Below are 15,495 nucleotides of genomic sequence, written 5' to 3'. Positions count from 1 at the left end.
GCTACCTCTTGAGCACTGCGTTGGATTTCCCCGAAGAGGAGAGGATGATGCAGCAAAGTAGCATAAGTATTTCCCTCAGTTTTTGAGAACCAAGGTATCAATCCAGTAGGAGACCACGCACAAGTCCCTGGTACCTACACAAAACGATAGCAACTCGCAACCAACGCTTAGGGGTTGTCAATCCCTTCATGGTCACTTACGAGAGTGAGATCTGATAGAGATAATATTTTTGGTATTTTTGATAGATAGATGCAAAGCAAAAAGTAAAAGCAAAGTAAAAACAAAGCAAGTAAATAAAGTGATATAGATTGATATGATGAGAATAGATGTCACACCCTGATTTTCATGGCACAACACTTAAGTCAATAAATCATGCTAGAATGTGGTTTGACAAAAACTTTTGAGTGTTTTGTCTTTGCTTTGATTGAATGTTTCACTGCTGTTTGCAAGTGCTCTAAAAATCAAATAAATTCCCCAACCCTTATACTCCTTCCCCTTGATCCAAAAACCTTGACCAATGCTCATGCCATGTGTATAGGACATAAAAATAATTTCTTACAAAAATAATTTGGCCAAATAGTATTTTCAAAAAGTAGTTTTCCAAAAACCCCTGAATTGAGATTTGCACTGCAAGTACTTAATTAAGGGCAGTAAAAATCCTTCCAAAAATATATTTGATTCCTATTAGGTATAGGACTACCAAAACCTACAAATATATAATTTTAAAAGTTATTTTCCTATTTTATTTAAAAGCTTTTTCTTAAGGCAAGAAATGGTCTTTAATAAGGAAAAAATATTTTATTGTTTTAAAAATATTTGACAAAAACCTAGGGAAACTCAGTGGACATATATTGTCCATATATAAGAGTTTCAACACATGGTCATGTTCAAAATATTGGTCAAATCTCTCAAAAACCCTTTCTGGATATTTCAAGCTTTTGAAATATTCACAAAGGAAATATTCTCCAAAAATTCCAAGAAAATTCTAGCATGTCACATATGAAATATTAGATGATCTTGCCAAGTCTCATGACTTGGAGAACAATATAACATCATCCAATCCCCTCAAAACCATTTCTGTCCATTTTGAAGTTTGAGCAACTTTACATTGCCAAACATTTCCAAATGTTCTCAAACCTTGTGAACATGCTCAAATGTTCTAATTATTCATCTAGACCAAGTGTCACAAGTTGGAGAACAAGTTATATTGATCAAAGTGCCCCAAAACCCTCCCTGTCCAGAACCAAATTTGAACAACTCTACATTGGAAACCTTCTCCTTTTGATCTCAACTTTTGTGGGCATGTTCAGAACCTCAAATGATGACACCACACCAAGTGGTGCATCAAGGAGAATTGATTTGCATGACTAAATCTTGGTAAAGCCATTTCTGCTAATTTCTAGGGTTTACCAAAGTTGCATTGTCAACTTCCTCCAAATGAGCTCCAACTTGGTGATCAACCCCATTTCTATATGACACTTGATCCTGTTAATCTTCATATCATTTGGAATCCATTTGCTTGCCCAAAGCACCATCAAACACCTTCTGGCAGAAATTTAAAATGCATGTTTTGGCCATTTCCACTAATCTCCATGAGCTAAGCTTTCTCCCACAGCATAATCTGGTCCTCCTCTAACCCCTGCATCTTTCCCTGCCCGAGGAGCCATGATTATGGGGGTGAAAAGCTCTTTTTCCCTCTCTGGACACCACCATTTCTCTCTCTCTCAACCTCACTCCAGTGGATCCCCAGGGCATCCAATGCCATTGTCACATTGTTTACTCCCCCCTGCAGCTACCAGACACAAGTGGGCGCGTGAGGACGCGAGGAAAAGTCGTGGGTGCCGGCCATTTGCGCGCTCTGGAGCACGTCAGCGTGCTCCCGACCGTTGACACGGTGCTTCCGACCACCTCGAGCCTCCCCCTCGCGCCAGTCGAGGTGCCTCGACGTCCGCAACACGCCACCGAGCTGTCCCCCTCCTCTCTCTTCCTCCTGCTGCCTCCTCTCGCACGCGCACCGGCCGCCTGAGGGCTCCAATGGGCAGCCTCGCACGCGCGATGCCTCTGACCCGTCCCCGCTCCTTCTCTCTCTTCCTGGCGCCCTACTCCACCCCCACGAGCACCGCAGACAACCCCTCGCTCTCTCCCCTTGCCGCCCGAGCCGTTACCACGGCCACCCGTGCGCCGCGTCCATGGTAAGCCACGGGTCGGCTACTTAAGGCCGCCCCTGACCTCCCTCTGGAGCTCCTTTGACTCTCTCTTCCTCCCGTGCACCCCTTGGACCAACCCACACCTCCCCTTGTGCCCTCCTGCTCCCTCCATGGCCGGAGTGCCGCCGTCGGGCTCCGCCTAAATTCCGGCTATCCCGAGCCTCTCCTCTCTCCCTAGCCACCCCAGTGCCCCCTCACCACCACCATCGACCCGCCCCACAACCTATTACCTCCTCCCTCGCGCCTGCCGCGCGGTGCCAAATCTCGCCGACGGCCTCCTCCACGGCCACCCAAGCCATCGCTGCTGCAGCCTCCCACGGCATGCGTGCAGCACATGGATGGGTGCGTCGTGGTCCCCTGGGCACGCCGGTGTGCAGGGCATCGCCGGAGACGCCCTGTGGCGCCGGCAAATCGCCGCTGACGCCGCCCCTTGCCTCTGCTCTGTTCGAGCGGGAGGTTGGGATGAACCCGACAGGTGGGCCCCGCGCGTCGGCGACCCAGCGGTTGGGCCTCGCCCGTTTAAGTGGAGACGGCTTCGGCCGGATCCGCTTTCCTCGCGCGTTGGCGCACTCCGTGAACCCGCCTCCGACATCGCCCCCTCTGCCCGTCCAGCCGAGCCACTAGGCCGGCCCACTGCTAAACTGCGCCCAGTGTGCTGGATAAGGGTAAAACCCTTTCCCTTTTCTTTTTCTTTTTTTCTGTAAACTTGTAAAATCCATAAGCAATCCAAATTAACTCCAAATTTGATGATTCAAATTTGTAGTAGTTCATAAATTCATGATCTATCACATGGTGCTATTCGCACATTTTTCTAGAGACCTTTTCTTCACAACTATTTATCAAATCCTATTTTTCCTATTTCTGTGATGAACTTTAGAAAATCACAGAGAGCTCAAAATTGATCCAAATGCCATGATTCAAATTCCTAGATGCTTCTAAGTTCAAAACTTAGTTTTTGAACATTTTTACTAATACTTTCTGTATCACCTCAAATAATGGTCTATTTCTTCATGTATAGCCAACTTAGCAAAATCATAGGATATTCATTTGAACTCCAAATCTAGAGAAACCAACTCCTAGGTGCTTCTAAAATCATGCTTTGTCAAATGGGTGCCTCTGCTCATTTTTGAAAATAATGTTTCTGTACACTTCTTGCAAATCCATTAATCCCTTGACTCCATCATATTGAAATGTTCAGAGATGTACATTGATCAAATCCTAATGAAACCACTTTCGTCATCCCTCATATGACCAGAGGTATCCTAGAAAAGTCCAACTCACATTTTTAGAGCACTTTTATTTCCTGCCTTGTTGTGTTGCTTATTATGGTTGCTTTCGATGATAGTTGACGAAGTAGATGAAATACTCGAAGTTGGACCAGAGATATTTGAAGACCTCGAAGACTCTGTTAAAACAGGCAAGCAACCCTTTGACCATGTCTATGAAACCCTTTTTATGCATGTCATATAGCACCATATTATTGTTGCAACAGAATCATGATGGGGTGGTAACCACTTTGATGGTTTGCCACCGTACTTCCTCGTTGATACTTGCATTGTGCATGACCCTACCTTCTTATGAGGGTTATGCCGGTGGGAGTAGATAGGATGCTAAATTAGTGCTATGCAAAAAAGGACGGGAATATGCATAGTGATGGAGATAAAGTACTTTCAAAGGACTTTTCGAAAACCCCGTCGGGTGCCACTTATGCCCAAGGGAGATGATGAGTTGGGTAGCCACTTGATGACGAAGTGGTGTACCGAGGCAAGTGTGTGTGTTGTTTTCAAAAACGGATTGGTTTAAGTTGCGACCATTATTCCAACCTTACATGCGCAACCACTCTACCCTTATATGGGAAAGGGCATTATTGATTACCTAGGTCGATACTAGCTTGGAGCCCGCATTACTAGTGACGGGGGAGAGTTGGTGCTCTCTCTCGGGACGGGGTCGTGCCAGGTAGGGCGGCCATGACTGTTTTCACAGGGCACCGGACACACCGTTGGTACCCCGTGCCAGTGGTATGTGATAATTATGGGAGCAAGGCTCCATGAAAGTGTTATGTGAAATGTTGGGCACGGGGGTTATTGCCAATCGAGTGGACTCCATGTTAGCGTCGTCTAGGGAAAGGTAGTGATCGGGTGCTTACCCCGGGTACTTGAGGTATCACGGGTCGTGGATGACACGGAAGTTCCCCGGATCTTGTGGGTACAGTGTGCACCCTCTACAGAGTGTAAAACTATTCGAATAGCTGTGTCCACGGTCAAGGACAGTTGGGTAACTACTCTTGGGCTACGTCCACTTGTTTACAAACCAAGTGTGTGTGTTGATAAAGTGACTTGGGTCAAGTCAAGGGACTTGACATGATTGAGATGGGTTGGTGCCCACTCCATTTATGTTGATATCTGTAACATGTCCTCATGGTCACTTGAATTCTCTTGATGCATGTCTTGCAAGTTGTTGAACATGTCAATGCACTCAAAACTAGCTTTCTGCAAAAATTTACCTATACCATGCATTGTTGTATCTTGAACCAAAACATGGGTTGCTTTCGAGTACATTCAAAGTACTCATTGGCTTGCCACTGGTTATTTTATTGGCCAGGCATGAAAGAACAGGATATAATGAAGAGTACCTTGGTGACGAACATGCGAGCTAGGACGCTTCCCAGTCAGAATGCTTGTAGGGTTAAGGCAGATGGCATGGGTCCAAGTTGTTATTGAAGATTTCTGCTGCGATGATACACTCAAGACTTGACAATAATGGTCCTACTTGTGTAAACCGGTATGTATGGATGTAAGACTCTTGTTATTCAGCTTGTGTGTGTTCAGTGAGCATTGATCTCTGGGATCACTGTACATGTGCATTCGGTGATCTCGACTTATGAGTCAAGGTCCCCACAAAGCTGGTATCAGAGCCATCCTGACTGTAGGAAGCCTTAGTTAGCATGGTCGTTAGTTAGGGTAAAGCTATTTTCAAAACTATTACTAATTTTCAAAACTATCTATACTTCTCTTCCCCTTTTGAGTTTTTTCGAAAACTAAGATATACTTTCCTCTTCCCCTTCAAATTTAATGGTCGCTAGAATCCTTATGCCCTGACCACGGGATTCCTTGTAATCCTCGTGGATAATCTAGAAGGAAGATGCCTTGCCAGATGAGGGAGTCCTAGACTAGGGGGTGTCCGGATAGCTGGACTATCATCGTCCGCCGGACTCCAAGACTACGAAGATACAAGATTGAAGACTCCGTCCCGTGTCCGGATGGGACTTTCCTTGGCGTGGAAGGCAAGCTTGGCGATACGGATATGTAGATCTCCTACCATTGTAACCGACTCTGTGTAACTCTAGCCTCCTCCGGTGTCTATATAAACCGGAGGGCTTTAGTCCATAGGACACAACATACATTACAACAATCATACCATAGGCTAGCTTTAGGGTTTAGCCTCCTTGATCTCGTGGTAGATCCACTCTTGTACTACCCATATCGTCAATATTAATCAAGCAGGACGTAGGGTTTTACCTCCATCGAGAGGGCCCGAACCTGGGTAAAACATCGTGTCCCTCGTCTCCTGTTACCATCCGCCTAGACGCACAGTTCGGGACCCCCTACCAGAGATCCGCCGGTTTTGACACCGACATTGGTGCTTTCATTGAGAGTTCCTCTATGTCGTCACCGATAGGCTCGATGGCATCTCCAACCAACAACGGTGTCCAGGGTGAGACTTTTCTCCCCGGACAGATCTTCGTATTCGGCGGCTTCGCACTGCGGGCTAATTCGCTTGGCCATCTGGAGCAGATCGAAAGCTACGCCCCTGGCCATCAGGTCAGATTCGGAAGTCTCAACTTCACGCCCGACGTCCGCGGAGACTTGATCTTCGACGGGCTCGAGCCACAGCCAAGCGCGCCGCACTGTTACGATGGGCATGATTTAGCTCTGCCGCCGAACAGTGCCTTGGTGGCCGCACACGAATCCGCTTCGGGCATTAGTCCGGAGCCGATCGCCCAGATCGAGGATCGGTGGATGGACACCGCCTTGGGGGCTTCAACTTCCACGGCGATGGAGCCGAACACTAATCTTGTCCCTCGCGAAACTCGTGATTCCGAGGTGCCTGACTCCTTGCCGGACTCCAGACCTCCCACGCCCCTACCAATCGAATCGGATTGGGCGCCGGTTATGGAATTCACCGCCAACATCTTCCAATACTCGCCTTTTGGCGACATCCTAAATTCGCTAAAGCATCTCTCATTATCGGGAGAGCCCTGGCCGGACTATGGCTAGGATGGTTGGGATACGGACGACGAAGAAATTCAGAGCCCACCCACCACCCACTTTGTAGCCACTGTCGACGATCTAACCGACATGCTAGACTACGACTCCGAAGACATCGACGCTATGGACGACGATGCCGGAGACGAACAGGAACCAGCGCCTACAGGGCACTGGAAGACCACCTCGTCATACGACATATACATGGTGGACACCCCAAAAGACGGGGACGGTGAAGAAACAGCGGAGGCAGATTCTTTAAAGAAACAGCCCAAGCGCCGGCGTCAGCGGCGCCGCTCTAAATCCCGCCACAGCAAGAATGGAGATTCCGGCACAGGAGATAATAATACCCCAGAAAGTGCCGAAGATAACCCCCTCCAGCAGGACTCAGCGCAGGAGGATGCAGAAGCAAGCCCTCACGAGAGGGCGGCAGACGAGGAGGTTGAGGATTATAACTATATGCCTCCCTCCAAAGACGAGGCAAGCCTCAACGACGACGAATTCGTCGTGCCCGAGGATCCCGTCGAACAAGAGCGTTTTAAACGCAGGCTTATCGCCACGGCAAATAGCCTAAAGAAAAAGCAGTAGCAGCTTCAAGCTGATCAGGACCTGCTGGCCGATCGATGGACTGAGGTCCTCGCGGCCGAAGAGTATAAACTCGAACGCCCCTCCAAAAGCTACCCAAGACGCAAGCTGCTCCCCCGATTAGAGGAGGAAGCATACATACCTCCATCACCAGCGCACGATACGGTTGACTGACCACCCCATGGTCGCGACAGAGAGGCATCTAGGCCCCCAAGCAAGACCGTACCCCGGCATCGCTCCAAAAGTACGAAGCCAAGAGGGAATGCGCCGGACTTGCGAGATATATTGGAGGACAAAGCAAGGCAATCCAGATCCATCTATGGATCACGTGGGCGCCCCACGACCCATGACGAATACCGTCGCGCCGGATACAATAACCCCGGCCGGGCAGAACACAGCAGACAACGCTCTCTTGAGCTGCGTCGTGATATTGCTCAATACAGAGGCGCCGCACACCCGCTATGCTTCACTGACGAAGTAATGGATCATCAAATCCCTGAAGGGTTTAAGCCCGTAAACATTGAATCCTACGATGGCACAACAGACCCCGCGGTTTGGATCGAAGATTATCTTCTCCACATCCATATGGCCCGCGGCGATGATCTCCATGCCATCAAGTATCTCCCACTCAAGCTTAAAGGACCAGCTCGGCATTGGCTTAACAGCTTGCCCGCAGAGTCAATTGGGTGTTGGGAAGACCTGGAAGCCGCATTCCTCGACAACTTCCAGGGCACGTATGTGCGACCACCAGACGCCGATGACCTAAGCCACATCATTCAGCAGCCAGACGAATCGGCCAGACAATTCTGGACACGGTTCTTGACAAAGAAAAATCAAATTGTCGACTGTCCAGATGCAGAGGCCCTGGCAGCCTTCAAACATAACATCCGCGACGAATGGCTAGCCCGGCACCTGGGACAGGAAAAGCCGAAATCCATGGCAGCCCTCACATCATTAATGACCCGCTTTTGCGCAGGAGAGGATAGCTGGCTAGCTTGCAGCAACAATCTCCGTAAAAATTCTGGCAGTTCGGATACCAAGGACAACAACGGCAGGTCACGTCGAAACAAAAACAAACGCCGCATTAACAGCGAGGATAAGGAGGATACGGCAGTCAACGCCGGATTCCGAGGCTCTAAACCCGGTCAACGGAAGAAGCCATTCAAAAGAACCACTCCGGGTCCGTCCAATCTGGACCGAATACTCGACCGCTTATGCCAGATACATGGCACCCCTGAAAAGCCAGCTAATCACACTAATAGAGATTGCTGGGTGTTCAAGCAGGTAGGTAAGTCAATTGCCGAAAACAATGACAAGGGGCTAAACAGCGACGACGAGGAGGAGACCCGACCGCCGAACAATAGAGGACAGAAGGGTTTTTCCCCACAAGTGCGGACGGTGAATATGATTTACGCGACCCATATACCCAAGAGGGAGAGGAAGCGCGCACTAAGGGACGTCTATGCGATGGAGCCAGTCGCCCCGAAGTTCAATCCATGGTCCTCTTGTCCAATCACTTTCAATCGCAGAGACCATCCGACTAGCATATGCCATGGCGGATTCGCCGCATTGGTTCTAGACCCAATCGTCGATGGATTTCACCTCACGAGAGTCCTGATGGACGGCGGTAGTAGCCTGAACCTGCTTTATCAGGATACAGTGCGCAAGATGGGCATAGACCCCTCAAGGATTAAACCTACAAAGACAACCTTTAAAGGTGTCATACCAGGTGTGGAAGCCAATTGCGTAGGCTCAGTCACACTAGAAGTGGTCTTCGGATCCCCGGACAATTTCCAGAGCGAGGAGTTAATCTTCGACATAGTCCCGTTTTGCAGCGGCTATCACGCTCTGCTTGGACGAACCGCGTTTGCAAAGTTCAACGCGGTGCCGCATTATGCATACCTAAAGCTCAAGATGCTAGGCCCTCACGGAGTCATCACGGTCAACGGGAATATGGAACGCTCCCTCCGAATGGAGGAACATACAGTGGCTCTCGCGGTAGAAGTACAGAGCAGCCTTTTAAGGCAATTCTCGAGTCCGGCCGTTAAACGGCCGGATACAGCAAAACGCGCCCGAAGCAATTCCAACCAAGACCACCTGGCGCGATCAGAGCACGCGTAGCAATGCGGCCCCAACCCCCGCCCTCGCATGATTGCAAGAACAACCCTCCGCGTACATCATTACGCCTTGGAGATACCATGGGCGCAGGGGAAGGGGCACGATCACAATGGACCCAGAGTGCGGCTCGACCACACAAGGGGCTCGCAAGTGTGCCCCCCTCTTTTTTATTCTCATTTTCCTTCTTTGTGTACACAGGACTCCGTTAACCAGAGGCCCTGTCCGGCAGTGAACCTGCCGAACTCATGATACAACAGTCAGGGAAGAAAGAAGGCTGCGACGAACACTCAGGTGGTCTCAATTACGAGCATTAAATTCAATTATATACACGAAGTCCGCAGCTCACCCCTGGAGGGGAACATGTTTAATTAGTCCAAATCCCTTGATTACCGCACTATTTGTATCAGTCCGCATTCATAGCAGACCTTCTTTTATAAATAATGCAGCACCTTTTTGACTGCAATTACATTACCTTTTATATATATGTTCATTACATGACATCTTGCACCCGTATATTTTGGTACGGCCTAATACACCAGGGGCTTATGTTCCCCACGTTATGGTGTGATAAGTCCGAACACTTTCATAAGTGCGGCACCCCGAACTTATAGCATTATATGAATCGGCTCCGAATCATGTCTTGGGTCAATAGTGGGGTTTGCCCGGCTCCCATGTTTTGGTGCCTTGCGTTCCGTTCTGTCGGCTAAGGTGGCACTGGGAGAACCACTGCGATTGCGCCCCGGTTGAGCCGGGCGAGCTCCTTAGTGGAGAAAGCTAAAACTGACCGGCATGATAAGGCGAGAGACTGGTCGCTGTTCGAGAGGTTTTTTCGGGTCCTTAAAGACTCACGCCGCTTCGAGCGAAGTTCCGGACCATGTCCGACGAAGGCGTGGATAGCGCCCCGGATTCGGCCTTCCAAATACCAGGGGCTTTGCCGAAATTTAAAATTATAGAATTCTATGGCTAAGTGAGAGTGTTCAAGCATTATAAGTCTGGTCGCCTTGTTTGTTGTGTTGAGCGCCTCCCTAGATGGACCCAAAAATGGGAACAAGAGTGCTCAAGTTTATCCCGAACACCCCAGCACTCGTGGCTCGGGGGCTGAAGCCAACGACTTGCCATCTCTCAGATTTTATAAACGGCCGCACAGAAGGTAATATTTTACATTAAAACAAGCGTTGCTCAAGGCACATATGAACGAAGTTTTCAACGCACAGGATAATACATGGCGAGTTTACTCAAAGATTACATTTCTGGGGCACTCATCCGCAATATCGCGGGCTCCCTTCAGGACAGTTTTATAATACATTTCGGGCGTGCGATACTCCTTGCCCGGTGGCGGTGGGTCCGTGAGAAGCTTCTCCGCATCCAACCTGCCCCAATGCACCTTTGTGTGGGCAAGGGCCCGACGAGCACCTTCAATACAGGCGGAGCGCTTGATGACCTCCACCCAGGGGCACGCATCCACCAGCCGCCGCACGAGGCCGAAGTAGCTCCCAGGCATGGTCTGTCCAGGCCACAGCCGGACTATAAGGCCCTTCATGGCCTCCTCAGCTACCTTGTGGAGTTCGACCAGCTGCTTCAGCTGGTCGCTTGGGGGCACCGGATGGCCGGCCTCAGCATACTGAGACCAGAAGACCTTCTCCGTCGAGCTCCCCTCCTCGCCACGATAGAATGCGGCGGCATCGGACGCACTACGCGGAAGATCTGCAAACGCCCCTGGAGAGCTCCGAATGCGGGTAAGTGTCAGGTAGTTTACATTAACATGCCTTCTTTGCATGAAAAATGCCTTACCCGCCGCTATCTTCTTTACATCTTCAACCTCCTGAAGGGCCTTACGGGCCTCGGCCTTGGCGGACTTGGCACTTTCGAGAGCCGAGGCAAGCTCGGACTCTCGAGTCTTGGAGTCACGCTCCAAACTCTCATGCTTTTCCATGAGAGCCTGGAGCTCTTGCCGTACTTCCGCCACCCGTGCCTCCTGCTTTTCTCGCTCTGCCCGTTCCGCGGCCGCACTGCGTTCGGCCGCGGACACAGCCTCCTTCAGGGCTCCGACCTCGTTCGTGGCCCCTGCAATACCCATATTATCCTTGTCAATTTTATTGCAACCAAAATCCTTTTCTGTAAGGTAACTATTCAAAGTGGTGTTACTCACCTTCTTTGTCCTCGAGCTGCTTCTTGGCATGGCCGAGCTCTTGCTCGGACCGCTCGAGATCCTGCTTCTGCACACTGACCTCCGCAGTCAGTGCGGCAGAGGTCAGCAGCGCAGCCTGCAAACCCATATTGACATATTTTAAGCAACCCTGCGTATATCTTGTTAGATCCTCAATCCGGCTTTTCTTTCTGAACACCGAACTGAGCATCAGGGGCTACTGTCTATGCTGCATTACATTACATAATTTTAACTTCTTACCTCAAAGCATGTTAGAAGGCTGCTGCAGGCTTCGGTCAGCCCGCTCTTGGCGAGCTGAACCTTCTGAATCACCGCACTCATGATGGTGCGGTGTTCTTCCTCGATGGAAGCACCTTTAAGTGCCTTCAACAAGTTATCCGGCGCCTCCGGTTGGATGGAGGCTGCCGGTGTCACGGTCTTGCCCTTCTTTCGAGGGGGCCGCCTGCCGGACTCTGGAACCACTACGGGTTCCGATGTAGAGTCCGGCGCAAAGTCCGGGAGGCTGCCTGACGGCGCCTCCGGAGCCTCCTCCTGATGGGTCCCTCTCTGGGATCCCACCTCGGCGTCCTCGTCGGCGCGGGGGGTAGAGGCAGTCGGAAGTGAATCCACATTCGACGGGGCCAACGACCCGCTCGATGAAGCGGGGAGATCATCATCGGCCGGACTACGGACAGAATGCTGCATTAGAAGGACATTACGCGACATGAAAGAAATTGCATATCAGGGATCCGGATACTTACGATCTTGCCGGACGCCTGGCCCTTGAAGGCCACTCCTCCTCGCCAACGATGGTGTTGGTGAAACTGTCCGGGGGAATAGATCTCCCCCTCTTGGACCCTTCGGCCTCCCCTATCGAGAAGCCTTCCTCTTCTTCTCTCCCTCCTCCGGGAGAGAGTCCTCTTCCTCCTCCTCGTCTTCGGGGGAGGAGTCCGCCTCGTCGTCGGACGCCTGATTACGGGAACTCTTTCGAGTCCCCGCGGCCACCTTCTTGGCCTTCTTCTCCGGCACCACGTGCGGTGCCGGAACCAGCAGCCCTGCTAAACGGGCGTCCACTGGGTCTTCTGGCATGGGAGCCGGGCTGATGAGCTGCTTGGCCTTCTCCATCCATTCCTGTCAAAGGAAAAGAGAGATTGAAACCCTCTTAGAATCAGTTTAATTACCACAAGCCGAATGCTGCGAGCGAAATCCACGATCTTCCGTCGCGGATGCGGGGGCTTCGGCGCCCTTAAACAGCACCCTCCAGGCGCCTTCGTATGTCGTATCGAAGAGCCCGCTTAGCGCCTGGTGCTGTTCCGGATTGAACTCCCACAGATTGAATGCCCGTTCTTGGCATGGGAGAATCCGGCGGATGAGCATGACTTGGACCACGTCAACGAGCCTGAGCTTATTGCTCACCAGCTTCTGGATGCAGGCTCGGAGTCCCGTCATCTCCTTCGGATTGCCCCACAGCAAGCCCTTCTCTTTCCAGGAGGTGAGCTGTGTGGGGACGCCAGATCTAAACTCGGGGGCCGCCGCCCATGTGGGCTTGCGCGGCTCGGTGATGTAGAACCACCCCGATTGCCACCCCTTGACGGAGTCCACGAAGGCCCCTTCGAGCCAAAGGACGTTGGGCAACTTGCCCAACATGGTGCCTCCGCATTCCGCTTGCGTGCCCTTCACAACCTTCGGCTTGATGTTGAAGGTCTTGAGCCACAGGCCGAAGTGGGGCCGGATGCAGAGGAAGGCCTCGCACACGACGATAAACGCCGAGATGTTGAGGATGAAGTTCGGTGCCAGATCGTGGAAATCCAGGCCGTAGTAAAACATGAGCCCCCGGACGAATGGGTGGAGTGGAAAGCCCAGTCCGCGGAGGAAGTGGGGAAGGAAGACGACCCTCTCATGGGGCCCAGGGGTAGGGATGAGCTGCCCCTCGTCGGGCAGCCGATGCGCGATATCGCCGGAAAGGTATCCGGCGCTGCGCAGCTTGGTGATGTGCTCCTCCTTAACGGTGGAGGCCAACCATTTGCGCCCCGCTCCGGACATATTCGAAGAAGGTCGGGGCGAGATGCGCGAGCTTGGGCGTTGGAGCTTGAGTGCGAGGAGATGGATAAAAAAAGGAGGAAGAAGGCGTAGGTGAGAAGGTAAATCCTTATCCCTTATATATAGGCGAACGAAAACTATGCGTCCCCCACCGTCCTGGTAAAACTCACTTATCTCCCAAGCGCCACCATCAATGGCGCGGTTGGGTTACCCACGTCCGTATTGATGAGAATCCCGGAATAAGGGGAACACGATCTCTGCTTCGACAAGACGTGCCAAGGAAACCGCTTCGTTAAACGTGCGGAGGTGGTATGGTAAGGAAAAAAGTGATTCAGGAAAAAGCCTGGTAGCGGCGTGATGTCATGCCGCATAATACGTCAGCAGATTGGACTTGTGTGCATTTTATTCTCTCTACGGTGGAATGTGGAATTTATTTTGCAGAGCCGGACACTATCCTGGTGTTCATGATCTTCTCTGGATTATTCAAGGGAGGAACCCGCCTTGCAATGCCGAACATTATGCGTGCCGGACTTATCGCCATTGAAGCCTGGTTCAGGGGCTACTGAGGGAGTCCTGGACTAGGGGGTGTCCGGACAGCCGGACTATCATCGTCCGCCGGACTCCAAGACTACGAAGATACAAGATTGAAGACTCCGTCCCGTGTCCAGATGGGACTTTCCTTGGCGTGGAAGGCAAGCTTGGCGATACGGATATGTAGATCTCCTACCATTGTAACCGACTCTGTGTAACCCTAGCCTCCTCCGGTGTCTATATAAACCGGAGGGCTTTAGTCCGTAGGACACAACATACATTACAACAATCATACCATAGGCTAGCTTTAGGGTTTAGCCTCCTTAATCTCGTGGTAGATCCACTCTTGTACTACCCATATCATCAATATTAATCAAGCAGGACGTAGGGTTTTACCTCCATCAAGAGGGCCCGAACCTGGGTAAAACATCGTGTCCCTCGTCTCCTGTTACCATCCGCCTAGACGCATAGTTCGGGACCCCCTACCCGAGATCCACCGGTATTGACACCGACACCGGACATTCACCCACATCTCCTGAACACAAGATTGGCAACATCACAACAAGACGATACCAACAGAAGATACATCCTCGAGGAATGAGGACCTGAAGACCCAGGAGATGGTGACACCCTTGACACTGCCCCAAGATGATGCAACCTTAGCCTACGATGATCAGGGCATAGAATATGCAAGATAATGATATACATCGCTAATAGAGTAACCCTGTCACTACCGTTGTTGTATCGGCAACCACCGATGGATGAGAACCTAGCCATTTGGTCCGCCTCACCATAGTGAGCAGGAAAACGGTTCTCCTCATCCCCTGCTCTTGGTGTTGAAGTTGTCATCAACGTAACCGACATGATGGTCCTCTATTACGCCTTGATAATATCATTGCATAAAGGATTACCTACCTGGTACCATCGACGGCTTAGAAGACAAAAAGGGATCGTCGTGATAAGAAGACAATAGAAGACCAAGTCAATGCCAGATACGAGGAGCCACCTTCACCCCATCACTTCAACAGGTGAGAAGTTGTTGAAGAATCTTCAGGCTCAACCCAGATTGTTTCATCGAACAACTACAAGAGACGTAGCAACACCTGAGGGAAACTCAAAAGACTGCATGAGGCACAAGGCACGACTACTGAGTCCGAGAACCCCTAGGGTAGGATGAGTCGTGTACCCCCTATGCGCAGTCGGGTCTGTATGATAGTTCGAATAGAACCATGATTGTGTGTTGCTTGTTTTTATTTGTTTGTGTTTTGATATTGGTCGCACTTTTGCCCTAGGCGACAAGTACGCGACTATATCACCTTCCTTACCCTGTTTCTTTGGTTTGGCCCTTTTTGCACCTGTTTGTTTGCACTTGCACTATAGAACCCCCTTTAGGCATTCCCCTCCTCTATGCTACTTTTCCCTCTCATCTCTCTCCTCAACTGAAGGCTAGCAAGACAAGACACACCAAGGATTCTACTTTGGCAACCAACAAGCACTGAAGACTTTTGCTACAACCTCCTCGACCAAGTGCAACCCCTTAGAGTTATGATTTCCCCTCAAGATTAGAGACCCATTCCTAGACCCTTCGAGACTTCATGAGATA

The sequence above is a fragment of the Triticum aestivum genome, chromosome 5B (assembly GCF_018294505.1).
Source record: "Triticum aestivum cultivar Chinese Spring chromosome 5B, IWGSC CS RefSeq v2.1, whole genome shotgun sequence".
In the NCBI taxonomy this organism is placed as follows: Eukaryota; Viridiplantae; Streptophyta; class Magnoliopsida; order Poales; family Poaceae; genus Triticum; species Triticum aestivum.
Note: the sequence above shows the minus strand (reverse complement) of the source record.